The sequence below is a fragment of the Lactuca virosa genome, chromosome 8 (genome assembly GCF_052849685.1).
Source record: "Lactuca virosa cultivar CGN04683 chromosome 8, Lactuca_virosa_CGN04683_v6, whole genome shotgun sequence".
NCBI classification, from domain to species: Eukaryota; Viridiplantae; Streptophyta; class Magnoliopsida; order Asterales; family Asteraceae; genus Lactuca; species Lactuca virosa.
In genome coordinates, this window is record NC_136433.1 from 189,757,906 (window position 1) to 189,785,433 (window position 27,528).

The 27,528-nt window shown below is 36.3% G+C and overlaps 1 pseudogene; it reads left to right on the forward strand.

The window, feature by feature from the left end:
* Window positions 1–712: 712 nt before the first annotated feature.
* Window positions 713–27,528, forward strand: part of LOC145131146 (UPF0481 protein At3g47200-like) — a 65,196-nt pseudogene continuing 38,380 nt past the window's right edge.

Below are 27,528 nucleotides of genomic sequence, written 5' to 3' on the forward strand. Positions count from 1 at the left end.
ATGATATTAATTGGAAAAAAATTTATTACTATTTTGGGGTGTTACAAGTTGGTATCAGAGCCTTGTTTTGAAAGATTCGACACACTTACGGGTGTGTCAGAACTCAAACTGGGCAAATGATAATTTTCTTAAGAAAATAAAATTTTAAACTTCTAAAAAGGTTTTATGAAAAAAAGAAGGGGTATGGTGTGTGCGATCAGTCGAGCTCAAGTAAGTGGTTCCCAAGTTAACCTTACTTATGTGTTATGATTTGTGTGCTTGATATGAGTATTGCATGCTATATTAGGGCTAAGGATACCTTCAGGAATCATATGATAAAATTTCCTAATTTGTGTGATTCCTTATAGCCTAGTAGAACTTGATGTTATGTATATACTTTGAAATTAATATCGACTCAGTTAATTGGTAATTGTATGCTTCCACAGTTGTATATGATTAGGATTGTATAGCCCTAGAAGGATCGATTTTGCCTCATTTCATGTTCCTTGTTTGGTTGTGGCCTTAGGGTAGAATTCTCATTTGGTAGTCAATGTGATGCTATTTTATGTACAACTTGCATGCATAAGGCAACCAGCGGTGTTGATTGAGGTTCTCGGTATTGCGAGTGGTGAGAGTTGGGAGTTCCTAGGAGAATATATCATATGTATGCTATGTAGCAGTAGATTTGTTTGTGGTTGTATTGTGTAACTTAAAGGAATCAGGATTGACGTTGATGAAGGTACAAGTAGTTGTGGAAGGTAGTATTGGGCCCATACTACTAGAAGCACATGACATGTACCTGAAACAAGAGCAGACCTAACAACTCTAAGGAGGCCTTGTGTCGGGAATTCCCTCGAGTCATAACTGATTGTTAATATGTTTTATTTTTGTTTGAGGATAGTGATGATTACCGGAGGAGGTTTAGGTTTCGGTTTTGGCTCAGTCTCTGGTTTAGGGGTTGAACCAATTGATAAGAGGATGCGCGAGTTCATATCGGCTGAGGTTACTCGTGGTATTTTTGATGCTACCCCTGTACTGTTTGGTACCATCAAGGAGGGGATTATGGAGTTGATGGATGAGAGGCTGAAGACTGTTTGATCTGCAATTTTTGCGGGTCAGATTGGAGCTCGAGCTCCCTCATTTCGGGAGTTCAAGGCTTGTGCAGCTCCTGGGTTCTTTGAGGTTAAGAACCCCATCGCTAGCTGTGAATGGATCGTTGACATGGAGAATGCTCAACGGATGAGCTTTTGCCTTGAGGGGGAAAAGGTGGGATTCACATCCTGCTTAATGATGGACAGAGCACGAGACTGATGGGAGGAGCTTACCAGAGCTGTAGGGACGGCAACGGTGTCAGTGATGACATGGGAGGACTTTGTTTAGAGGTTACAGAGGTAGTTTGCACAATTTATCGAGGTACAACAACTGGTGAGGGAGTTCCAGGACCTTCGCCAGATTACAGAGACTGTGGCGGAGATCACCGCCAAATTCAGGGAGAGGGCATTGTTGGTCGCACAGTACGTTGTGGATGAGGATATGAGGAAAATGAGATATCATGATATGTTGAGGGAGTATATTATGGAGTTTGTGAGCTTTTCGGGGTGCAAGACCTTAAATGATATGATCGAGAAGGCCTGCAAGCGGGATATTGAGTGGGAAATCCAGTTGAATCAGAAGTCGGAGCAGTTTTAGACAGTAGTAAGCTAGGATAAGAGGCCCAATACCTCCGATGCTCACTCCATAGTCCAGTAGGGACTGGTCTGTTGCGCCAAGTGTGGCAATCTGCATAGTGCGACTTGCGGATCAGCAGGTTCAGGATGTTTTAGTTGTGGCCAGTCGGGCCACATGAGTAGGGATTGCCCCAGGAGGGTTCTGATTTGCTATCATTGCAATCAGAACGGCCATAAAAAGGCCGATTGCCCGAGATTTCCCGGGGGAGCAGTGGCGGTGCCTGCGCCAGCCACCTTGAGGATTATTGACGGTGACCTGGGCAAGGCGGAGGCTCTTGTGGTGAAGAGAAGGGCTTTTCAACTGACCATCGACGAGGCCCATGCAGCGCCGGATGTGGTTACTGGTATGTTTTTTTATCTCTATATTTTAATGCTTTCTTTGTTTATTCTTATGCTTATTGTGATCATGCATAGGGACCTTTTTGGTCAATGGTTTGTCTACTCATGTTCTGTTTGATTCAGGGGCTACCCGATCCTTCGTATCTCTTGTGCTCAACAAGAAGTTTCGAGATTCTCCGGGGACCTTGGATTCCCCTCTAGAGGTGGAGACTGCTGATGACCGTACGACGAGTGCTTCGAGGATTTTCTGTGGGTGTGTCTTGAACATGCTTAGCGAGAGGTTCTCTATTGACGTGGTGACGATCCTGTTGAGAGGATCGAAGGTTATCATCTGAATGGATTGGTTGGGCGCCAATGGGGTCGTGGTTCATTGCGAGCGGCAGGTATTGAGAGTTCGAACCCCAAGTGGGGGAGAAATGGCTACTTCTGGTGAGAGAGCCTCGCATGGGACAACTCTCTATTCGGCTGCTAGGGCGAGGAGATATCTACAGGAAGGTTGTTTTGGATTCCTAGCTTATGTTTCTGACAAGCGGTTTGAGGGAACGACGGAGTTCAGTAAGGTACCCATGATGCGGGATTTCCTTAATGTTTTCCCTGAGGATTTACTAGGAGTGCCTCCCGAGAGGCAGGTTGAGTTTCAGATTTAATTTGGTACCCGGTGTGGCTCAGATAGCCAAGGCGCCGTATCGCCTGGCGCCGCATGAGATGCAGAAGTTGTCTACGCAGCTACAGGAGCTTCTAGACAAGGGTTTTATTCGTCCAAGCAGTTCTCCGTATGGAGCACCAATCGTATTTGTGAAGAAGAAGGACGGTTTACACAGAATGTGCATTGACGACCAGGAGTTGAATAAGCTAGCGGTGAAAAACCGTTACCCACTTCTGAGGATTGACGATTTGTTTGATCAGCTTCAGGGTGCGTCTTAGTTTTCCAAGATTGACGTACTATCAAGGTACCACCGGATGAGGGTCGGGGATGAGGATGTGCATAATACAGCCTTCAGGACTCGTTAATGTCATTGTGTATTTGTGGTGATGCCATTCGGGCTCACCATTACACCAGCAACATTCATGGATCTCATGAACGGGGTATGTAGGCCAATGCTAGATCGGTCTGTGATTGTATTCATTAATGATATTCTGATCTACTCCAAGACCAAGGAGCAGCATGAGTAGCGTTTGCTAGAGGTGTTGGAGAACCTGAGGAGGGAGAGGCTTATGCAAAATTCGCCAAATGCGAGTTCTGGTTGCGCAAGGTGTAGTTTCTTGGGTACATCATCAATTAGAAGGGAATCTTGATTGACCCGACCAAGATCGAAGCTGTGATGTGATTGGAGGTTCCGAGGACCGCATATGAGATTCGTAGTTTCTTAGGTCTCGTAGGGTATTATCGGAGATTTATTCATTATTTCTCTAAGATTGTTGTGCCTTTGACCCGTTTGACAAAGAAGAATGTGACCTTTCAATAGGGGCCTGATCAACGGTTATGTCACACACCGCTAAAGCAGAAACACAAGGCACAACAATACAAAGGGTCTCATAGCAAAATTTAAAAGACAACACCAACCATAGTATTAAAAGCATTATAATTTACAATAAGTTTGAACAACGTTTAATTAAGTTACAATACACAAGAAAATGTAACACATGCGAATATAAGACTTACTGCTAACGTTTCATGATTTATACACAAGTGTAGCTATTTTTCCCCGATTTAGTCCATTAAATGCACATATATCGTGGAAAAAAATAAATATGTTATTAAAAATTCTTAAAATATTATCATATGTATTATATGGAGTTTAAAAGCAGCGAAAATTATTAAATGTGGTTTTTGTATCTCGGAACTTTGTTATATGATTTATTTGAGTTCAACATAATAAAATTCAAAATAATAGTAAACTGTAAAAAATTTTGTTCAAACTTCCAGAAAGCTGTTTTTTTTTTTTTTTTTTTTTTTGCGGTGTAGGTCTTCTCTGCATTTTACTAGAATTTATTGTCCTAGGGAAGTATTTTATGTGATTTATGGCCTAAATTTCTTGCAAAAATTGCAATAAATAAAAAAATGAATTAATACATGAAACTTTCCAGATCATCTTATTATACCACTGACCTTCTGGGAAAAATCGGTTTTAGACACAAAAAGAGTTTTAGATATTTGTTTGTGAATAAATCGTTGTGAAAATATTTGAAAACTTTTAACAACAAACTTTGATCATCTAGCATCTAAGCTTGAAGATCATTACATGCATGTTCGTTTAAGGATCATGCATGGACTTGATTTGTTCAAAATGATGTTTTTAAGAAGAAAACTCAGATGCATGTGTTTGATGAACGTCAAAACTTTTAAAATCTCAAGTTTCCGGGTTTGACATAGGTTTTGGTCATTGGATTTCACCATCAAGCACCATGCATGATGTTTTTGGTTAAATCCGACCACCATAATCATCGAACTCGAAGTGCATGAACATGCACATGAACATAAAGTGAAAAGGATGTAGAAGAAAAAGAGATGCAAGAAAATCATGAAATCTTGAAAGGAAAATGGAGGAAAAATCGTTTTTACCTTGATGAACACCACTAGATGATGAAGTTTTTGTGTAAAATGGATGCTCTTGGCTATGATTTTCATGGGCTAGAGGGAGAATGAGAGGAATGAAGAGAGGTAGTTTTTAAAGAGAAGAAAATCGAGAAAATAGAAATTTTGTCTCTCTGGATACCTAATATCTCTCGTCATCTCTTTGCGGTTTCTCTCCACCATAATCGGTCACCAAAACACAGAAATGTAGGTACTCTTATAAATAATCAAGTGGCAAAATCTCTCCCACTGATTCTGTTTCAAAGTTCGTCATTTCTAGAGAGAAGAAAAGGAGAAGTTTTTAGAGAGAGAAGTGGAGAGGTGGAGTGTGGGAAAGTGAAAAATGAATCATGGTTTCGGAAATGGTGTATTGGAGAGTGGGGGCCGAAAATTTGAAGGAGCAAAGAGGTTCTCTCTCTCTTGAATTATTTTAAATCATTAAACCTTGATTTTTTTAAAAAATTCCCCACTTTTATAAAATTATGCACTTAAATAAAAATTGGTTCAAAATTCTTGGATTTTTGACTTATAAAAATAAGGTTAAATGTTAATGGCTTCTATTTTATTTTTTTTAATTATATTTTCCTAATTTTAAATATATTAAGTTGATATTATAAGATTCATAATGATTTTTATATCATTCTTGATGTTAAACCTTATAAATTTGAGTTTTTATGACTTTTAGGGTTTTGGGGTTTAATAATTCTTTGGAGGCAATTTGTGAAAAAGTCCCAAACTAAATTTTGTTTAAAGAAAAGCACAGAATACCGGTTAAAACTTCGAAAAAACCCTTTTCGGCCGGTTTCACAGATTTTGCCGGTATTCTTTCCTTTTTCGTTAGTATAACCAAAATTTTGGGACTTTTCCAAAAATTAAATAATAACCAAAATATTGAGACTTTTTTGAAAATTACCATGAAATTAAAGGATATTATTATTAAAAAATCATTTATAAACATAAAAAATATTTTTATCATAAAAAAAGGAAATACATTTGTTGCTAATTTCTAGGAATAAATTGGTGGTCTAAGTACTTCTCTATTGCTTCCTGACCACTCAAACTCTCTATGTTATTCCTATGCATTGTTGTGGGTATGATGGTGAGATGTACTTAGTTAGCATTCCTCTAATGTTGGTGTTCCTCTTATGTTGTTTAACCTAACTACCAACCAACATTCATACCTCACATGTTAACAACCATCGGCTAACACACATCTATAAAATGTGAAAAGTGAACCGTGAACGATAATTTATATGGAAACAAGTGAAGGGTGAATATCTATTTAAATTGTCGTTCAAAGTTTACTTTTCAATCTCGATAGATGTGTGTAATTTTATGGTTGTTACTGGGTAATGTTTGGAGGTTAGGTGGTAGTTAGGTTAAAGAACATAATGAAAGATTTATATGTTCGTGTAATGATATTTTCTAATAACATGTGATCATATAGCATCATGCCTAATAGCAAGTAGACACTTATCGATTGTGTATTAATAAATATTATCAACTCTTATATTGGTCACGTCTAACAGAGTACTTCTCACAATGACACCCACAACGATACATATGAAGAACAAAGAGATTTTGAAGTGGTCAACAAACAATAGAGAAGTACATAGTCGACCATTCTATTCCTAAAAATTAGCAAGTAATGTATTTCCTTTGTTTATAATAAAAAATATTTTTTATGTTTATAAATGATTTGTTAATAATAATATCCATTAATTTCATAGTAATTTTCGAAAAATCCCAATATTTTGGTTATCGGGTAATTTTCAGAAAAGTCCTAATATTTTGAGCAAACTAACGAAAAAGGATAGAATACCGGCTAAATCTACGAAACCGGCCAAAAGGGGTTTTTTCGAAGTTTTTAGCCGGTATTCTGTGCTTTTCTGTAAACAAAAATTAGTTCGGGACTTTTTAGACTACAATTTTAGGACTTTTCTGGAGATTTCCCTTCTTTGGATATCAAAATAAATTGAATTTTTGAGACTTCAAATTACTTTATGGTATTATAACTATTTTATAGTTATAAATAATGTTCGTAATTCAGTTTTGTCGGTTTATTAGCATTTCTATGTAGTGGTTCTGAGATTCAAGTGAAATTGAAGAACCAAGTATACTAGTCATAGTTTCAACTTTGACTTAAGTTCCTATGAGACTTGGACCTAATTTCTATTGCTAGGTCAAGTGCATGAAGTGTCTACATGATTTATGCAAGGATTTTCGGGTCAAAGAATGACTCGAATATGGATAGTCATTACAGTTAAGTAGTTGTAGAATTCACATATCAATGTGAAATCTAAGTACACTATCCTTCGATTCTACTTGTTTCCAAGTTTATAGTAGGTTATAACTTAGCTTCTAGTTAAAAATTCTAGTATGTTTTGTGCCTATATGTGCAACAAAGTTTATTCAAATCTAGAACTATCTCAATTTTGACGGTTGTCACAGTCTCCCCCGTTTGAAAGAATTTCATCTTGAAATTCAATTCGTGACGAATTCTATTAGAACTAGGTCGAATACAATTGTAAAGATGGAGAGGTGGTGACTTGGAGATCTATCTGATTATTTTGGGTTAATTCCTCAATGGAAGAGCCCAACTCTTTAGCTATAATCAAATTAGTGTTTCCCTTCTAGATTGTGGGAAATTAGGATCATGGAATCATGATACAACCATGACGACCTAGTCGAAAAAGATTATCTAGTTAGATATCATCTAAATTGAAGAGAGTTATAAGTTTTTCTGAAGCACCAACTGCATCGAGTGCTAAGTCTGCATCGATTCTTAAGTCGCGTTCTAAATCAGCACTAAGTGTAAATTTGCCGCCTAATAAAGAAGAGATTAGGGACAATTTGCTCGCTTTCGGGTTGGCTATTAAGTCTGGAAAAGGTATATTCCAAAATAGGAAGGGGTAGCACGAATGAAAGAGAAGCAATCGAGGGTAAGTTCCTAAAGATACTTACTATGGGTAGGCAACGAAGTTCTGGTACATCTCAAGTGTAAGGACTATTTAAGTGTCGTCTAAAAAAAATAAATTACGAAATGGCCAAGGATTTCCAAAGCTATAATTTCTACTATGGTTACTCTTACTATAATAGAATCATAACTGAAGAGCACAGTTAGAGAGTCATTGTTTCTAGTGAAGGTGATGAAAGTTCATGGTATTTAAACCACATCATCTGGGTAGTATTATAAGTGTTTATAAATGGTAAGTAACTTCACTATTATCAAAATATATAATAATTGCAGGAGAATGAATATACATGTGTGGCGACCAAATAAAGTAGTAAAATAATAAAGAGATTTATTAAGGTTAAACGTTTAAGCCGTCAATGAGGGAATTTATGAAGGAATATTTAGCTTACTCTTTTGAAAAATTCCCCAATTGTTTAAGCCAAGCCAATACAAATTTACAAGGAGTCAAAATATTTACAAAAACAAGTTTAGGAGTTAGTAAATTAATGTAAATTGCAAGGTATATTCTATTTTAGGAAAGGTGTAAAATATCGATCATTGAAAATGATGCATTCTTAATTTAGTGATTCTAAGACAACATTCTTTAGGATGATAGGTAATTGTAACATTTAAAACTTTTTATGTTTTTAAAGAAAAGAAGAAACATAAGAAAATATACTCTTCACCTATATTTTCCGGACTTAGAAAAATGATAGGCATAAGTGTATTCATCATGTGTATTAATTGTAAGGGAAATACAATGAAAATGGCATTTTTTATCAAGTTTTTGAATTTAAAAGGAAAGACGAATGAAAGTAAGAATTACTCATTCATTATTGATTTCAGAAATAAAAACAATATATATATATATATATATATATATATATATATATATATATATATATATATATATGTGTGTGTGTATGTGTGAGGTGTAGTTGAATATATCAGAGTTGACCAAGTCAAAAATTTTACCTCATGAATATATATGCATTAATGGCTCAGAATGAAAAGGTAGACTTCTAGTATGTATGTGTACGAATATGGTGCCAAGGGGAGCAAAATAGACAAAAACAAGTTAGACTATGTATTATGTTATTATTATGGGTGTGTGAGATCTCAAACCAGATAGAGAGCAAGAATTCAAGCATCGGAAAAAGAAAATGAAGGTAATAGCAGCAATGATTACTATTGTTAAAATTCTAAGAATAATATTTATAGGTAGACTTAAAACTAGGTTGAGATATTTTTCGAATGTCAATCGTTGATGTATGTTGATGATTAAATATACATGTGGAAGTTTAAAAGTGTTTGCTAAAAATTCATGAGTTATCTATTCAGATAAAGTCTGTTTGTGAAAGAGAAGAAGCACCAAAGCTGGTAGTTGAAAAACTGATAGTTTTAACTTTTTAGAATGGAGTCCAACAAAAGTTAAATGGATAAATTAAGGACTCAATATATTTAGAAGAATAATTATACATTGTTGAAAGTGCGTCACTGGAAATTTAAAAGTGAACACTAAGTTTTGCAATGCTTTAAATTTTGGAAACTTTACATATTATAAAACTAATTTGAAATAAAATAAACAAATGAGGTATGTTTTGAAATGTAGGAATTAGTGATGTCTTGTAAAGAAGTTTGGAGTAGAAGGTTGTAAATTACCATGTTGGGTTTCAAGAATACACATTTAAGTAAAGTACAATGCCTAAATGAGAAAGTGGTCAAAAGAGTCAAAACAAAAGTGGTTTCAAAGATCCGATGAAGCTTTTACACATAATATGAAGTTCAATGTCCTATGTTTAGGTTTTATAGCATAGAGTTTAAAAACTTTCATAAAAGAAAATATTTCTAAGTTTTTCGAAAACGTACCAAAATGGTAACCAATGTTTAAAATTGTTTATATACCCTTAAAAAGTACATTTATCCATTAAAATGAATTGGAAATGAAATTGAAATAGCAAGGTTATAACCAATATTGGTTAAATTGAGTTTTGAAGAAAAGTGTTATGTTAAAGCAAGTTGTCAAAAATAAAGTTGGTTGTTTTTAGCGAGAAATATAACTTACATTATTAGGAAATGTCTAGTAAGTTATATGAAGTGGTTACAAATTATTGTACTTATGGTAGATAAAACTAGTGAAATGAAATAGGTTTTTGATTGAAGCTTAAAAAGTAAGGAATGGGTATATTAATGTAGCTTATCGTACCTAAATACTAAGGCGAGTATGAGACGAGTACCGGTGACTTTTTCCCCAAAATAGAGGACATGAAAAATGGTTTGTAAAATATTTTATGTTGTCAATGGAGTTTAGCGGCCTTTTATAGGGGTCAAATGTTAAGTTATAGGTTTGGCGTCTTGCTCACGGCGTAAGAGGATGTAATCCTTTATAATGATAGGAATGTCAGTAATGTCAAAAAGGAATCAAACAAATGTTTGAAAACGATAAGGGGTGAAGGATAATTTTTGAAATTATAAGAAATTTTCGTACAACGAGGTAGTGCGATGTTTGCTCTGGCATGAAAATTTATGGTTGAAGGTTGGGCGTGAAACATGTTAGTAATTTGCAAAGTGTAAGATGATGGCGTACTTGAGAATATCACTTGTACATCTGGGGGGTCTTGAACTAAGACTTGAAATTTTTGTCATGAAGGGAGGGTTTGTACTTAAATTCAAATATGCGAAATAAAGATGGTAGGGTAAGAACTACTTAAAGAAAATGTTTTGGTTCAAAGAGATACCCTAGGTTAAGTTTTAATCTCAAGGTAGAAACAACAGCAAGCTAAAACCCTAACGTAGAAAGAAGGTCTCACATATTGGTAACAATGGGTTAAACCTTCGTGTCTCCTCGTGAGTCGAATCGGGAATGCTCGCCAATGGTACCAAGTGACTACTTGTGGTGACTCGTCTACCTTCTAACAGGATGATCCAATTCTCATCCATGTCGGTATCAGAACGCTTTTCCTAGTTATAACCCTAGTACAAAAGAGATAAAGAGGTATTGAGGTATAATTGGTACTGGTTTTCGACATAAGATTATTACTTGTGGCTATCTAGCTATGAACCTTACGTCTAAAGTCAATAGCTACAGAGAAATACTCATTCTCAGTACTAAGTGAATTGCTCCTATAGTGGCTAGTTATATAATCTAGCTGGTTAGCGTAGTACTTGATAAGGGATAATAAAATTTCTAAATAAAGGCGTTGTGGTAAAAGTGAACTTAGTTTCTAAGTTTACCTAGATGAATATGTGACAACCCGAAATTTCTATTCTGTACAACCACTCACTTCAATAGAAGTCAGAACTGTTTCTGCTAACTTTCAAGCTTTCTGGAGTCAGTTTGAGTGTTTTAAAGTTAGTACTTCAAGAGATATCAGGAGAGAGGATGCCCTAGGGTTTATTGTGCAACAATAAGGTCCTAAAAGTCCAAGAGTTTGGAGTTTACGGCCTAAACAAAGGTGTTTACGGCCGTAAACCCTAAAAGGGGGTATAAATATGACACTTAGTCATTATTTACCACTTTTCACATTTTCAAGATCCAAAACTCAATTCTCTCTCAAGTATCATCCAACCTTTCTTCTTGATCTTCAACTATGTAAGTGTTTCTTACCCTAAAAAGTTGATATCCTGCTTCACCTAGTGATCTAACATGATTCCATCCGTAAAATCATTCCAAAAGTGTAGATCTTCAAGTTTCACCAAGAACACACACTAGTGTTCTAAGACTTTTAGCACCTTTTCAAGCTTCTATATAGTAAGTACTCTTACCCTAGTGTGCTATAAGGCTTGTTAAACTTATAAACATCAAGAAAACACCAAAGGATCACAAGATCAAAGGTGTTTACGGTCCAAGAACACCTTGGACCGTAAACCCTAAAAAGGGTGCCAAAGTGTGCCCTAGACCCTTACAAGCCTTGGAAACTAGACTAGACCCCTTCCTTGATGTGCTTAGTACTTGAAAACATCAAAAGACCATAAACCATTTGGGTTTACGACTGTAAACCCAAAGACAAATGGTCCAAGGACCGTAAACTCCACAAAGGAGTGAAATGGTGCCCTAATCTCTTCCAAAGGCTTATACTTCAAGTAGAAATGCTTCTTAGGACTTGTAAAGCTTCAAAACTCATCATGGTAAAAGTACCATCAGTTTACGGCCGTAAACTCATGGGTTTACGACCGTAAACTCAACGAGTTATGGTCACAAAACCGTAAACTCCAAAGGAGTTTACCCTTGAACCCTAAACTCAATAGCAATGTCCTACAACACTTAGATGCAATCCTTAGCACTTATAACACTTAAATATGGTGTTTTACATGTCTTAGGATGTCTTAAACTTGGTTAATTAGTTGTTTTATGACTAATTGGACACATATATGTGTTACTATATGTTAACTAGGATCCTTGTGTGTGTTCAAGTCTTCACTTGACACCTAGCATCCTATACATTCCGTTCATCCAAACCACTCACTACAGGTGAGTTCATACCCCTTAATTAACCTTTTAAATGTTTTTAAATGTTTATAAATGCCTTTATGGGGGGGATACAAGTTGAATCATGCTAGTTAGTACATCAATCACATGTGATTAATAACTAGCATACAAATGGATTACTACACTTTTAGCTGTTTACTCAGTATACTACTTCCAAAGGATTTTACCAAAACGTTTTTACATGTTAAAACTCTTTATCAAACTATCTTACATACTGTATGTTTCCTTTCAAACTCTGTTACAATTGTGTTTCAAACAAAGGTGTTTTATACTTAAAACTGTTCTTATCAAATAAACTGTTTACAAATCGTTTTAGAAACTGACATCAAGTCATCATTTCTTAGTTATTAAACTTTTCAAAGGTTTTACAAAACTTCTTTTATACTTTTATATTGTCAAATGCATGCCTATATATGTATAGTTATATAAGCAATGTTTAAAGGACTTAGGACGGCTAGCTCTCTTGAATTCCTTTTCCTTGTTTGGATGTGGCCTTAGGGTATCGGTTATTTGTCCGAATGTCGTCTAAATATTAGTTATATATCATGTATACATATATAGACATAAAAGTTCCATCAGTCAGTTCAGTACCTTTGGGTAGCAAAGGCATACTTTCGGTTATACACGTACATTACTAGTAACTATAATAGGTATAGTTAGGAGATACTACTTACTATTCCAAGTACAAGGAATCACACAAGAGTCAGTTCATTCATGAGTCTATACTAATACATTACATACTATATGAAGAGATACAATTACAGAAATACGAACACATTACATACTATATAAAGAGATACAATACTAATACATTACATACTATATGAAGACATACAATTACAAGAGAGACAATTACAAAGATACGTTTACATAGATACTATTACATAGATACTATTACATACGTTTCGGGACTTACCATTCCACTCCCAAGGCTTAGCTACAGTAGGGAAAATGCACATCGACGGGTGTCTACGGTTGTACTGTTCGGCGAGTTTCCACGCCGTGAATATCCTAGTACAAAAGGATACAATTTCAGTTATTATATTATTTTCCTTATTACCTTTACTTTGTGTCACATTCACATAATCGATGAGGTAGATTAGATTTGAATAATAATAGTTGTACAAGGAAAAACCTTCACTTACATAGAGGTTCGACCTTTCAAAACAGTTGGGTCTTGGTAGAAGACTACTTTCAAAACAGTCGAGTCTTGGTAGAAGACTACTTTCAAAACAGTCGGGTCTTGGTAGAAGACTACTTTCAAAACAGTCGGGTCTTGGTAGAAGACTACTTTCAAAACAGTCGAGTCTTGGTAGAAGACTACTTTTTATACTAGTAGGAAATATGAGATTTTCTAGGGTTCATACTTATACAAACTTTTCCTCAAAACAATTACAAGTCTTTTATTACAAGTTTTATTTACAAATCAATGACATTAAAATACTTATGATCTCACCAGCTATAAAGCTGATACTCTCTTTCAAAATAACTTGTATCTTCAGGTCACCAGTAGACAGGTACAGATGCATGGTTTAGAGAAGACGAAGCTCGTTCAATACTCATCTTTCATTCGATTTATAATTTGGTGTCTATTAAACTTGTCAGAACACACTTGTATTAAAATTATACTATTAATGCAATGGATGATGTTGTTGCTTGTTTACTACTTTACATTGTTGTGATACATTACATGACGTCCTCCGCCCTAGAACGTTTCCACCGTTCTCGGTTTTGGGGTGTGACAGATTGGTATCAGAACATTGTTTATAGTGAATTGAGTATATCAACCCATAAAAGATATACAGACTATAAATACAATGGGATTAAAATACTCTGACCAAGAGTTTATACTTTTAAATAATAAAATATTTAACTAAGTATACATACCTGCATTCATACTAAAATCAGTGTCACAATGACAAGAACAAAAGTATTACGATTGTTGAATATCACAAGTAAGCTCGGGGATGTATGGTCAGTCCTAGGAGTGGCATAGCCTGATCAACTATGCTGGTCCGAGGAGTGATTAGCACATGCCCAACAATGGTTGTGATGTGGCAACAATTCTAAAACTTACCAACACTACCACAATGAGAACTCTCGAACAGAACATAAGTCTAAGATACTATAGGAGTATTTTGTGTTACTATAATTACTTACGTGAGAACTAAAAAGATATTCATTACTAGGTCAATAGTTGCTAAGTGGATACACTAAGGTTATATGTAACTAGGATGACATAGACTTAGAATCTGTGAAATTTTGCTTTACCCCTGTTCCTTGGGAATTTGGAGTTAAGGTCACTTATTCGAAGGCCTATCCTGTTTTAATTACATATAACTAGTATGCACTTTACAAATAGTGAAGTAACTAATGAAGGTTATCTAATAATTATCTAGATAGTTCGTCTAATAATTATTTCCTTACCCCAATTCTCGCATAGATAACATGGCTGGACTCTATCCTCACGGCGACCCGTACCTTCCGAACGAAGGCAATGCTGGATGGTTTGGAGAAGAACCCGAGGATGATCATCCAATCCCTTTGAATGATCACCATGCTGAAGACCTTTCGGACGGTGCTAACTCTGAGCCCGAAGTTGAGAACCTACCCCTGGTAGCTCCCATTCCAATTCCTAACCCTCGTCCGACTTTTCATGGCCCGACGCCCCCTTGGGTGGAATGTTTGGAAACATGGAGCGAAGAGCAAGATCAACCTATGCCATTCAATGGAGACCGAAGCTTCTACAACATAAGCGGAAGAGGCTCAGCAGACAGAATTCTGCCAATCCTGGTCCGTAGAGTTGTCCGAAACGAGATTCAGGGCAGGACAGCTCTCCATCGTATCGCAGAGTTTGATGCCAATGCAGGAATGCATACCATTCACACCAATCGCCTTGAACATGCTCGTGAGAGATCTGAGAGAGACCATGAGACCCTGCTGCAAGCACTAGCTGAAACACGAGCCGAAGTCGTAGAACTCCGAATACGCCAGAGGGTGTACGAAAGACACATGCTTGATATGGAACGTCAACTGGCTGAACTGAGAGTTCCCCGGAGGGATGACCGTCGCCAGTAGTAGATGCTTTACTTTCTCTCCCTGTTTTAAAGGAATCGTTTTCCTGTCAATGTCCTGTGTGACATTTTTTCTATGAAACTATCTTGTACTGTAGGTACTTTTAGTTAGGCCTTTATGAGGCCAAAACCTTTCTACTCTGGATATGATTTAAGACCTTCTGCAAGGTCAAATTTTCCCAAACTTATTACATCATGAATATCAATGATTTTGACAGTCGGCTAATTTTTGTGTCACACTTTGTTCAAATACTTTCATCATACTATCGTTGGAGTCTATCTGAAACCCACTCTAGTCAAGTTATTGGACTAGGGTAATTTAGCTCAGGGATCATTCCCAATTCTCTTTCGTAGGTTGGATCATGTTATCCACCAACCAATGGAACCCCGGTTTGAACGACAAACGTCTTGTAACCATTCTATGAACTTACTCCTACCCTGTACTATGACTACATCATAGGGATGTAGGTCAAACCCTCGAAAACATACTTATACTCTTTTCATGAACGATCGAAATACATCTAGGTACAACCATAATCGCTCACGAACTCATTTTTCTTTCATGTAACAGAATCATGTCGCCAAAGAAAAGTAAACAACCCATCAACCAAACACCAACTCTTCAGATTGATGCAGCTACCTTTCAAGCTGCAGTCTCAGCTGCCGTGACAGCTGTCATGACTCACCTAAACGCTAACAATGCAAATGTTAGCGGGATGGTTATCAATAATTCCAATCAAAGTAACAACCAAGTACATCAGCGAGTATCAAACTACCACGACACTCCGAATCTCAGACCCAAGAGTAATAAACGAAAATTCTGGGATAGATTTAAAGGCAAATCACCCCAAGGGACGAACAAGAGACAACAACCTGTGGCAGCCTTTGCGGCCACGACATCTGTAACTCCTACTACCATCCCTACTAGTATCCCGGTTATTCCTAACCCAGCCAGACAGTATGCTGGAAACCTACCGAAGTGCAACAAGTGCAGCTTCCATCATCTACATAGTTGTCGTCTGTTGCACTGCAATAACTGCAACAAAGACGGACACACTACCCGCTTCTGCAGGACAAGGATCCAACACATTACTTCAACCACCAATGTCGAAATTTCGCGGATATGCCATCTATGTGGCGTAATGGGACATTTCAAAAGGGACTGCCCAACAGAGAGGGGTGACGGGGGAACAGGAGGAATCTGACCCCAGAACAACAAAAGACAGCTAAGGACCCTACTATAGTGTAGGAACGCTTCCAATCGGCAGTATTTTGTATGCTTTCAAACTATTTAAAACTAGTGCAACTCGAGTCGTATCTTTTGCGAGATCCTGTCAGTAAAGGGATCCTCGTGCTGCGTATACTTGTCTTTTGTAGTAATCTAAAGTACTGTAACTCTGTTAAAAGTTGCACTTTCGTGTTTATCTGTAACGCCTTTATGATCAAATCTAGTGCCTTTATTTCCGAGTGATTCCAATATTATCATACAACTTGAGTTAATTCGATCCGCACAATACCAGGTTCGTGCGCACATCTCTTTGTCGAAATCGCCTTTCTAGCGAAGCCGTCATTCCAGAACTCTGAAGTACTCATGCATAGAGTGCCTCATGTTTCAAAACTTTCCGAAGAAACCTCAGAAAACCTCCCCGGAGTACCACTCGTACAGTACCTCAAGTTTAATACAAAGACCCTTACGGTTGATCTATCGCTGAAGAATGTATGCACAAGGGTGGTATATAATCAAGGTTCTCCAGGTTTAGAATTGATGATTCCACTTTAACTTCTTTTCCTTGCTTGGATGTGAGCTTAAAGAAGAATCATTTATTCGACTACCTTTTCAATCTTAATTATATACGACTCGTATACACGAGACTGTGATGGATGAACCATGTATGACTTCTAATATGAACTTCAGGACGGAGACTACTCAAGACTATGAGTGATTTTGCCGTCATGCAAATAAACTTAGAATCCAGTCGAAGGATACTCCTGTAACCAGATCGTCCGATAGTCTAACGCCTACAAAGATGCAAGAACTATCAAGTCAAACTTAACGAACTACTCAGCAATGGAATTGAAAGACCAAGCTCCTCGCCCTGGAGAGCTTCAGTCTTATTCTTCAAGAAGAAAGACGGATTGTTTCGTAGGAGCATCGACTAACGGAGACCTCAATGAGATTCCCATTAGAAATCATTACCCTATGCCTAGCATAGGTGAGTTGGTTGACCAACCGCAAGGAACGAATTACCTTTCAGAAATAGACCTGAGATCCGAATATCACCAGTTTCGAGTGTTAATGAAGAATGTCCCGATGACGACCTTCCGAACTCGATGCAGACGCTACGAGTCCGTAGTGATACCCCTCGGATAAGACCGATGCGCCCGTAGTATTCATGAACTTAATGAATAGGGTATGCCATCCTTACTTGGATCAGTGCGTCATTGTCCTTGTAACTGACTTACTTATCTACTCACGTAGTAAGAAAGAGCAAAGAAGTATCCAAGACTCAACTTACCCCACAAATTCAGCAACGTACATTTTACCCCTCCACGTCTCGAACTTGAAAAAGTACCTTTCCGTCAGGACTCTTGTAATCCCACTCGACGAGATCGAGATCAACGAGAGCCTCAACTTCGTGGAAGAACCTGTAGAGATCATGGACCGAGAGGTCAAGCAAATGAAACAAAGCCATATCCCGATAGTGAAGGTTCGCTGGAACACCAAGCGAGGACCTGAATTCACTTGGGAACGAGAGGATCAGATGAAACTCAAATATCCTCATATTTCTACTTAGTTATTTGTAACTACTTATTTGCTTAAACTCCAATTTCGGGACGAAATTCCTTCTAACGGGGGGATGATGTGACAACCCGAAATTTCTATTCTGTACAAACACTCACTTAAATAGAAGTCAGAATTGTTTCTGCTAACTTTCAAGCTTTCTGGAGTCAGTATGAGTGTTTTAAAGTTAGTACTTCAAGAGATATCAGGAGAGAGGATGCCCTAGGGTTTATTATGCAACAATAAGGTCCCAAAACTCCAAGAGTTTGGATTTTACGACCTAAACAAAGGTGTTTACGGCCGTAAACCCTAAAAGGGGTATAAATATGACACTTAGTCATTCTTTACCACTTTTCACATTTTCAAGATCCAAAACTCAATTCTCTCTCAAGTATCATCCAAACTTTCTTCTTGATCTTCAACTATGTAAGTGTTTCTTACCCTAAAAAGTTGATATCCTGCTTAACCTAGTGATCTAACATGATTCCATCCGTAAAATCATTCCAAAAGTGTAGATCTTCAAGTTTCACCAAGAACACCAAGAACACACACTAGTGTTCTTGGACTTTTAGCACCTTTTCAAGCTTCTATCTAGTAAGTACTCTTACCCTAGTGTGCTATAATGCTTGTTACACTTCTAAACATCAAGAAAACACCAAAGGATCACAAGATCAAAGGTGTTTACGGTCCAAGAACACCTTGGACCGTAAATCCTAAAAAGGGTGCCAAAGTGTGCCCTAGACCCTTACAAGCCTTGGAAACTAGCCTAGACCCCTTCCTTGATGTGCTTAGTACTTGAAAACATCAAAAGACCATAAACCATTTAGGTTTACGGCTGTAAACCCAAAGAAAAATGGTCCAAGGACCGTAAACTCCACAAAGGAGTGAAATGGTGCCCTAATCTCTTCCAAAGGCTTATACTTCAAGTAGAAATGCTTCTTAGGACCTGTAAAGCTTCAAAACTCATCATGGTAAAAGTACCATGAGTTTACGGCCGTAAACTCATGGGTTTACGACCGTAAAATCAATGAGTTATGGTCACAAAACCGTAAACTCCAAAGGAGTTTACCCTTAAACCCTAAACTCAATAGCAATGTCCTACAACACTTAGATGCAATCCTTAGCACTTATAACACTTAAATATGATGTTTTACATGTCTTAGGATGTCATAAACTTGGTTAATTAGTTGTTTTATGACTAATTGGATACATATATGTGTTACTATATGTTAACTAGGATCCTTGTGTGGGTTCAACTCTTCACTTGACACCTAGCATCCTATACATTCCGTTCATCCAAACCACTCACTACAGGTGAGTTCATACCCCTTAATTAACCTTTTAAATGTTTTTAAATGTTTATAAATGCCTTTATGGGGGGGATACAAGTTGAATCATGCTAGTTAGTACATCAATCACATGTGATTAATAACTAGCATACAAATGGATTACTACACTTTTAGCTGTTTACTCAGTATACTACTTCCAAAGGATTTTACCAAAACGTTTTTACATGTTAAAACTCTTTATCAAATTGTCTTACATACTATATGTTTCCTTTCAAACTCTGTTACAATTGTGTTTCAAACAAAGGTTTCTTATACTTAAAACTGTTCTTATCAAACAAACTGTTTACAAATCGTTTTAGAAACTGACATCAAGTCATCATTTCTTAGTTATAAACTTTTCAAAGGTTTTACAAAACTTCTTTTATACTTTTATATTGTCAAATGCATGCCTATATATGTATAGTTATATAAGCAATGTTTAAAGGACTTAGGACGGCTAGCTCTCTTTAATTCCTTTTCCTTGTTTGGATGTGGCCTTAGGGTATCAGTTATTCGTCCGAATGTCGTCTAAATATTAGTTATATATCATGTATACATATATAGACATAAAAGTTCCATCAGTCAATTCAGTACCTTTGGGTAGCAAAGGCATACTTTCGGTTATACACGTACATTACTAGTAACTATAATAGGTATAGTTAGGAGATCCTACTTACTATTCCAAGTACAAGGAATCACACAAGAGTCAGTTCATTCATGAGTCTATACTAATACATTACATACTATATGAAGAGATACAATTATAGAAATACGAACACATTACATACTATATAAAGAGATACAATACTAATACATTACATACTATATGAAGACATACAATTACAAGAGAGACAATTACAGAGATACGTTTACATAGATACTATTACATAGATACTATTACATACGTTTCGGGACTTACCATTCCACACCCAAGGCTGTTAGCTACAGTAAGGAAAATGCACATCGACGGGTGTCTACGGTTGTACTGTTCGGCGAGTTTCCACCACGTGAATATCCTAGTACAAAAGGATACAATTTCAGTTATTATATTATTTTCCTTATTACCTTTACTTTGTGTCACATTCACATAATCAATGAGGTAGATTAGATTTGAATAATAATAGTTGTACAAGGAAAAACCTTCACTTACGTAGAGGTTCGACCTTTCAAAATAGTCGGGTCTTGGTAGAAGACTACTTTCAAAACAGTCGGGTCCTGGTAGAAGACTACTTTCAAAACAGTCGCGTCTTGGTAGAAGACTACTTTTTATACTAGTAGGAAATATGGGATTTTCTAGGGTTTCATACTTATACAAACTTTTCCTCAAAACAATTACAAGTCTTTTATTACAAGTTTTATTTACAAATCAATGACATTAAAATACTTATGATCTCACCAGCTATAAAGCTGATACTCTCTTTCAAATAACTTGTATCTTCAGGTCACCAGTAGTAGACAGGTACAGATGCAGGGTTTAGAGAAGATGGAGCTCGTTCAAGACTCATCTTTCATTTGATTTATATTTTGGTGTCTATTAAACTTGTCAGAACACACTTGTATTAAAATTATACTATTAATGCAATGGATGATGTTGTTGCTTGTTTACTACTTTACATTGTTATGTTACATTACATGACGTCCTCCGCCCCAGAACGTTTCCGCCGTTCTCGGTTTTGGGGTGTGACAGAATACCTATAATATGAAATGCCCATACGCACACTGAAAAATTTTGTTTTTCAAAAGTTTAAGTTGAAAATCTTTTTGAACATATTTCTACTATAACCATTTCCAGCTCACATTAATTTTCCATAATTAAGCATAGTTGGCCAGTCTATACTTAATTAAAGTTCAATAATGCATACTCGAATTAGTTATACCAGTAGTATGTTAAGTATTTTAAAAACGTTTTGAAATTTTTTGGCTATAGTTGTGGTTCTCCAAAGGAAAACTGCTATTCTCTATAACCTTCAGCTCTGATACCATTTATGTCACACCCCGCTAAAGCGGAAAAACGAGGCGCAATAGTACAAAGGGTCTCATAGAATAAGTTATAAGACAACACCAACCATAGTATTAAAAGCATTATAATTTACAATAAGTTTGAACGACGTTTAATTAAGTTACAATACACAAAAAATTGTAACACGTGCGAATGCTTCTACAAGTGATGTGTCTCTAGGTGCTAAATGGAGTAAAATGAGCAGTCAACTACCATAATAGTTGGTGAGTTCATAGATTTATAACATAACATAGTTTTAAATCATGAATATCAGAATATTGATAAAAGTTTCCAAAACATAAGTTCGTTGCTAAAAGGAGTATTAAAGTTCCAGTAATAGAAGTTTGTTGCTATAATGAGTAAACAAGTTCATTATTATCAAGAGAAATAAAGTTTGTTGTTATCATGAGAAATAAAGTTCGTTATCAACAAGAGAAACAAAGTTTGTATGTGCATACTGATCAAATCATGAGTTCACAACCCAAGCCTAAGACCGAATGCCCTCTTGAATATGGTAAAATGCATTCAAGCAAATCGTGCGAGTGAGGAGTTGTCTATCACCTAATAGCGCTATCCATAATGACCATGGGCTCAAATGAGTTAATGAGTTGTGTGAACTGATTGCAGGGACTTAAACACGATAAGGCCTCATGAATTAACAATAGCATACACATACACAACAAAATATAGCAACCAAGTTTGATACATGTCAAATTAAATACAACGAACAATAAACAGATTTTGGACATGCTTTTCCACCCCAAAACATAAAAACTTCAAATAGGGGAGGCGTGAATACTCACAATGCTTTGTAATGATGCTAACGATGCCTTGAACTACATTCTACACGACCTACTACCGATGCCCTAAAATAATGGTATGTACTAGTGAGTCTCTAATCGAAATCTAACACTTACTTAACGTTTACTATAGAATTATGCCAATAATGTGTCAAAATTAGGTTTTGTATAACTTAGAAACATTTTTCTGTAAATTTCAGATTTATAAGAATCAATTTGTCTAACCATAAATTTAATGGAAATTCCAATTCTTGCAATTTTAATTGTAATGTAATTATAACATTTTAGGAGGTGTTTCAAATGTTAAATATTCAAAATCCAACCAAAACAGGTATAAAATTTCTCAAACTTTTATTTCAGTTTTAACTGAAGTCAAGCACCTCAAAATATGTTTTCTTGAATTTTTGATATGTCTAGCTATTTTTAAACATTTTAGTTCCTTGATTGATCATAAAATCAAGGGAGTTCTGGCAAGCTTATATGATTTTTGGAATGGTTTAACTATTTTTCCTTATTTATTCCATCAAATACGCATTTAAATCGTGAAAATAGTAAAGTAGATAAAAATCATTAAACTTTTTATTTGGTATTCTACTATAATATAAGACTTACTGGTAATGTTTCATGGTTTATACACAAGTGTAGCTATTTTTCCCTGATTTAGTCCATTAAATGCACATAAATTATGGAAAAATATAAATATGTTATTAAAAATTCTTAAAATATTATTATATGTATTATATGGAGTTTAGAAGCAACGAAAATTATTAAATGTGGTTTTTATATCTCGGAACTTTGTTTTATGATTTATTTGATTTCAACATAAACAAAATTCAAAATAATAGTAAACTATAATAAAATTTGTTCAAATTTCGTTAACGCTGTTTGTTTATGGTGTAGGTCTTCTCTGTATTTTCCTAGAATTTATTGGTCTATGGATGTATTTTATGTGATTTAAGGCTTAATATTCTTGCAAACATTGCAATAAATAAAGAAAAATGAATTAATAGATGAAACTATCCAGATCATCTTATTATACCACTGAGCTTCTGGAAAAAATTGGGTTTAGACACAAAAAGAGTTTTAGATATTTGTTTGTGAATAAATCCTTTATAAACATTTTTGAAACCTTTTAACAACAAACTTTGATCATCTAGCATATAAGCTTGAAGATCATGACATGCATGTTGGTTTAAGGATCATGCATGGACTTGATTTGTTCAAAATGATGTTTTTAAGAAGAAAAATCGGATGCATGTGGTTGATGAACATCAAAACTTGTAAAAACTCAAGTTTTCGGGTTTGACATATGTTTTGGTCATTGGATTTCACCATCAAGCACCATGCATGATGTTTTGGGTTAAATTTTACCACCGTCATCATCGAACTCGAAGTGCATGAACATGCACATTAATTTAAAGTGAAAAAGATGTAGAAGAAAAAGAGATGCAAGAAAATCATGAAACCTTGAAAGGAAAATGGAGGAGAAATCGTTTTTACCTTGATGAATACCACTAGATGATGACGTTTTTGTGTAAAATGGATGCTCTTGACTGTGATTTTTCAAGCGCTAGAGGGAGAATGAGAGGAATGAATAGAGGTGGTTTTTAGAGACAAGAAAATAGAGAAAATAGAGATTTTGGCTCTCTGGATACCCCATATCTCTCATCATCTCTTTGGGGTTTCTCTCCACCAATCGGTCACCAAAATAAAGAAATGTAGGTACTCTCATCAATAATCAAGTGGAAAAATCTCTCCCACTGATTATGTTTCAAATTTCGCCAGTTCTAGAGAGAAGAAAGGATAAATTTTTAGAAAGAGAAGTAGAGAGGTGGAGTGTGGGAAAGTGAAAAATGAATCATGGTTTGGGGAAATGGTGTATTGGAGAGAATGGATCGAAAATTTGAAGGAGGAAAAAGGTTCTCTCTCTCTCTCTCTATCTCTCTTGATTATTTTAAATCATTAAACCTTGAATTTTTATAAAAATTCCCCACTTTTATAAAATTATGCAGTGTAATAAAAACTGGTTCAAAATTCTTGGATTTTTTACTTATAAAAATAAGGTTAAATGTTAATGGCTTCTATTTTATTTTCCTAATTTTAAATATATTTGAAACATCCCAAAACTTTCGATTTAAAATCATTTAAGAAAACCATAATCCATCAACATCATAATAAAATCACAAGTTATGTATTCCTAAAACATCATATCAAAATACTATATCAAAACCATATGTCAAAACATCAGAGTCTAAAACATCCCAGGCTATAAACTGTGGTGTGTGTCATGCAGTCATCCCGAGCTCTTCCCCTTGCTAGTGGAAGTACCTGAAACAGAAATTGAAAACTGTAAGAACGAAGCTTAGTGAGTCTCCCCAAACTACCACATACCATACACGTATAACATTCAACTAGGAGATACGTGCCCCACCCACATTCATGGAGATATTGTAGGGTTTTGAGCATTCTAACACTTCCTAAGTGTACATGCAACCCTATTAAACCTTGGATCTATGTTTGTCTAAGATACATGCAAAATATTATTTTCCAAGGTTTATAACCTATCTAGCATGGCATGGGGTACTTTTAACCATAAAGGAACTAGATGAATTACATACCTTTTGTTGATTGTTGATTCCTTGGAGTTTGAGAGCCAAGCACCAATAATGTGAATGCCTCAAATGGAAATCACAAATCACCCAAACTTGGAAAATATATGAGAGAGTATTCTAACTCTTGATTTTTGCCACCACACTTACACACACACTTAGTGTCTTTTTCATGCAACATAAGCTTGTTTATATAGTGTACATGGTTAGGGTGAAACCCTAATAACCCATGTCTTTTCCTCTTCCAAGGATCCATGGGTAAAAGCTCCATGGATCATCCATGGACTTCCATATAAGCTTAGCCCATTCCAAATGAGTGTTAGCCCACACCATATAAATATAATAGCCCATGATTTAATTAGTCTTCCTTTTAATCACTAAATTAATTCATAATTAATTCAAGATTAAAACTAATTAAGTAACATGACTTTATATTAATATATTATAACTTATAATATATTAATAAATCGTAAGTATACAACTCTCATAAAATTATCCATAACTACTTTGGGTGAAGTGCAACCCAAATGGACCATGCCGGGTCGGGTCAAGTATATACCAAATAAGTTATGGACTTAGACATCTTATCCAACAGACTCCCACTTGGATAAGTCTAATAACTGTATTTGCCTATATTACTTCAGGAACCAACCGGCAATCGTAGCTCTCGAAAACTCTTGTGAACTATGAAGCGCCATTTTAGATAAGTGATCATATAATCCTCTGCTCTCATGATATCAGCCGGACAAATACATGGAACAATGTCTTACTTATTGTCTAGCAGTTGTTTCTCGATTTCCGATTTGTTTGACAAAGAACTTAACTGAACACATCAATTTAGTTCTGACCGGGCCCGGTACATGGGTCAACACAAAATCATCGAGGGGCCCAGATATCGCTTCTATTTCTAGAAGGAACAGATAAACTTCGACTCATATGCTTGTTCTACTACTTATTGAATTGCACACAAAGGCACGTTTTATAACATCAAGTTACTGATGCGTTTACGTGCAATCAATGCACAACCAACTCATAGGTAACAACTCATATCTCTAGGTTTGAAGACTTATATGATATTACCGTCTCACGATCACTCGAGATAAATTCCATGAAGTGATACAAGTGAGCGTGGGTTTATTCCAATACTCATAACTTATGAGCACTCATGAACGTTGTAGCAACCATTGCTATGTCTAAACACCTTTAGCCATCTACAAACCCAATTCATGACAATCTTAATTCTTAACTACTTCCGACGTATGACCGATTGTGGAGGTTTGAATAAATTGATTATTCTGGAAGTCAAAATATGCAAAACTGAAACAATAGTAAATAATTGACAATGATAGTACCACTTTACTCATAAATAAATCACACATTTTATTCATCATCAAACGTCGATTACATTTTACAAGTTTCAGAAAAGGCTATCTAATCTGTAAAACTAATATCGTCCCTCAGCCCGATGCGCCTCGCATGCTGCAAATGCTTAACCCTCGTCGGTCCCTTCGTAAGGGGATCTGCAGGGTTCTCATCTGACGATACCCTCTTTGCCACGAGGAGTCCCTCTTCTATCTTGTGTCTTATGAAGTGAAATTTCCTGTCAATGTGTCGGGATCTACCATGATCTCTTGGTTCCTTGGCTAAGGCAACCGCACTATTGCTGTCACAGAAAATCTCCATAGGCTCCTTAATAGCTGGTACAACTCCAAGGTCTCCGATGAAGTTCCTCAGCCATATCACCTCCTTTGCCGCTTCACTCGCTGCTATGTACTCTGATTCACAAGTCGAATCAGCTACAGTCTCCTGTTTGGAACTCTTCCAAGTGATTGCCCCTCCATTTAAGGTAAAGACCCAGCCCGACTGAGAGCGGAAGTTATCCCTATCAGTCTGAAAGCTAGCATCACTATACCCTACTACTCTCAAGTCATCACTCCCACCAAGGTTAAGGATCCAATCCTTAGTCCTCTGCAGGTACTTGAGAATATTCTTTACCGCAGTCCAATGAGCCCTGCCAGGGTTCCCCTGATATCTGCTGACCATGCTCAAAGCGAAGGCCACATCAGGACGGGTACAAGTCATAGCATACATGATCGAACCAACATCGGAAGCATAAGGTAATCGACTCATCTCAGCTATCTCATCTTCTGTACTCGGGCTCTGAGCCTTGCTCAGTTTGGCATTGCTTTGGATCGGTAATACTCCTTTCTTGGAATTCTGCATGTTGAACCTTTTCAACACCTTATCCAAGTAGATACTCTGACTAAGTCCAATTAGTCTTTTACTCCTTTCTCTTAATATCCTTATCCCTAGGATATAGGTAGCTTCTCCAAGGTCCTTCATAGCAAAGCACTTCCCAAGCCAGGACTTAACCTCCTGCAAGGTTGGGATGTCATTTCCTATGAGTAGTATGTCATCTACATACAGTACCAAAAAACTAACTATACTCCCACTAGCTCTGACATACACGCAGGACTCATCTTCACTTCTTGAGAAACCAAACTCTTTGACCTTCTCATCGAAACAAAGATTCCAACTTCGAGATGCTTGTTTTAATCCATAAATGGATTTCTCAAGCTTGCACACTCTATTGGGGTACTCTGCACTGACAAAACCTTCTGGCTGATTCATGTAAACATCCTCAGCCAACTTTCCGTTAAGGAAAGCGGTTTTGACAGCCATTTGCCATATTTCATAATCATGAAATGCAGCAATGGCTAGCATAACCCTAATAGACTTAATCTTTGCTACTGGTGAAAAGGTTTCATCATAATCAATACCCTGAGTCTGAGTAAACCCTTTCGCAACCAGTCGAGCCTTATAAGTGTGCACCTTCCCATCCATGTCGGTCTTCTTCTTGAAAATCCATTT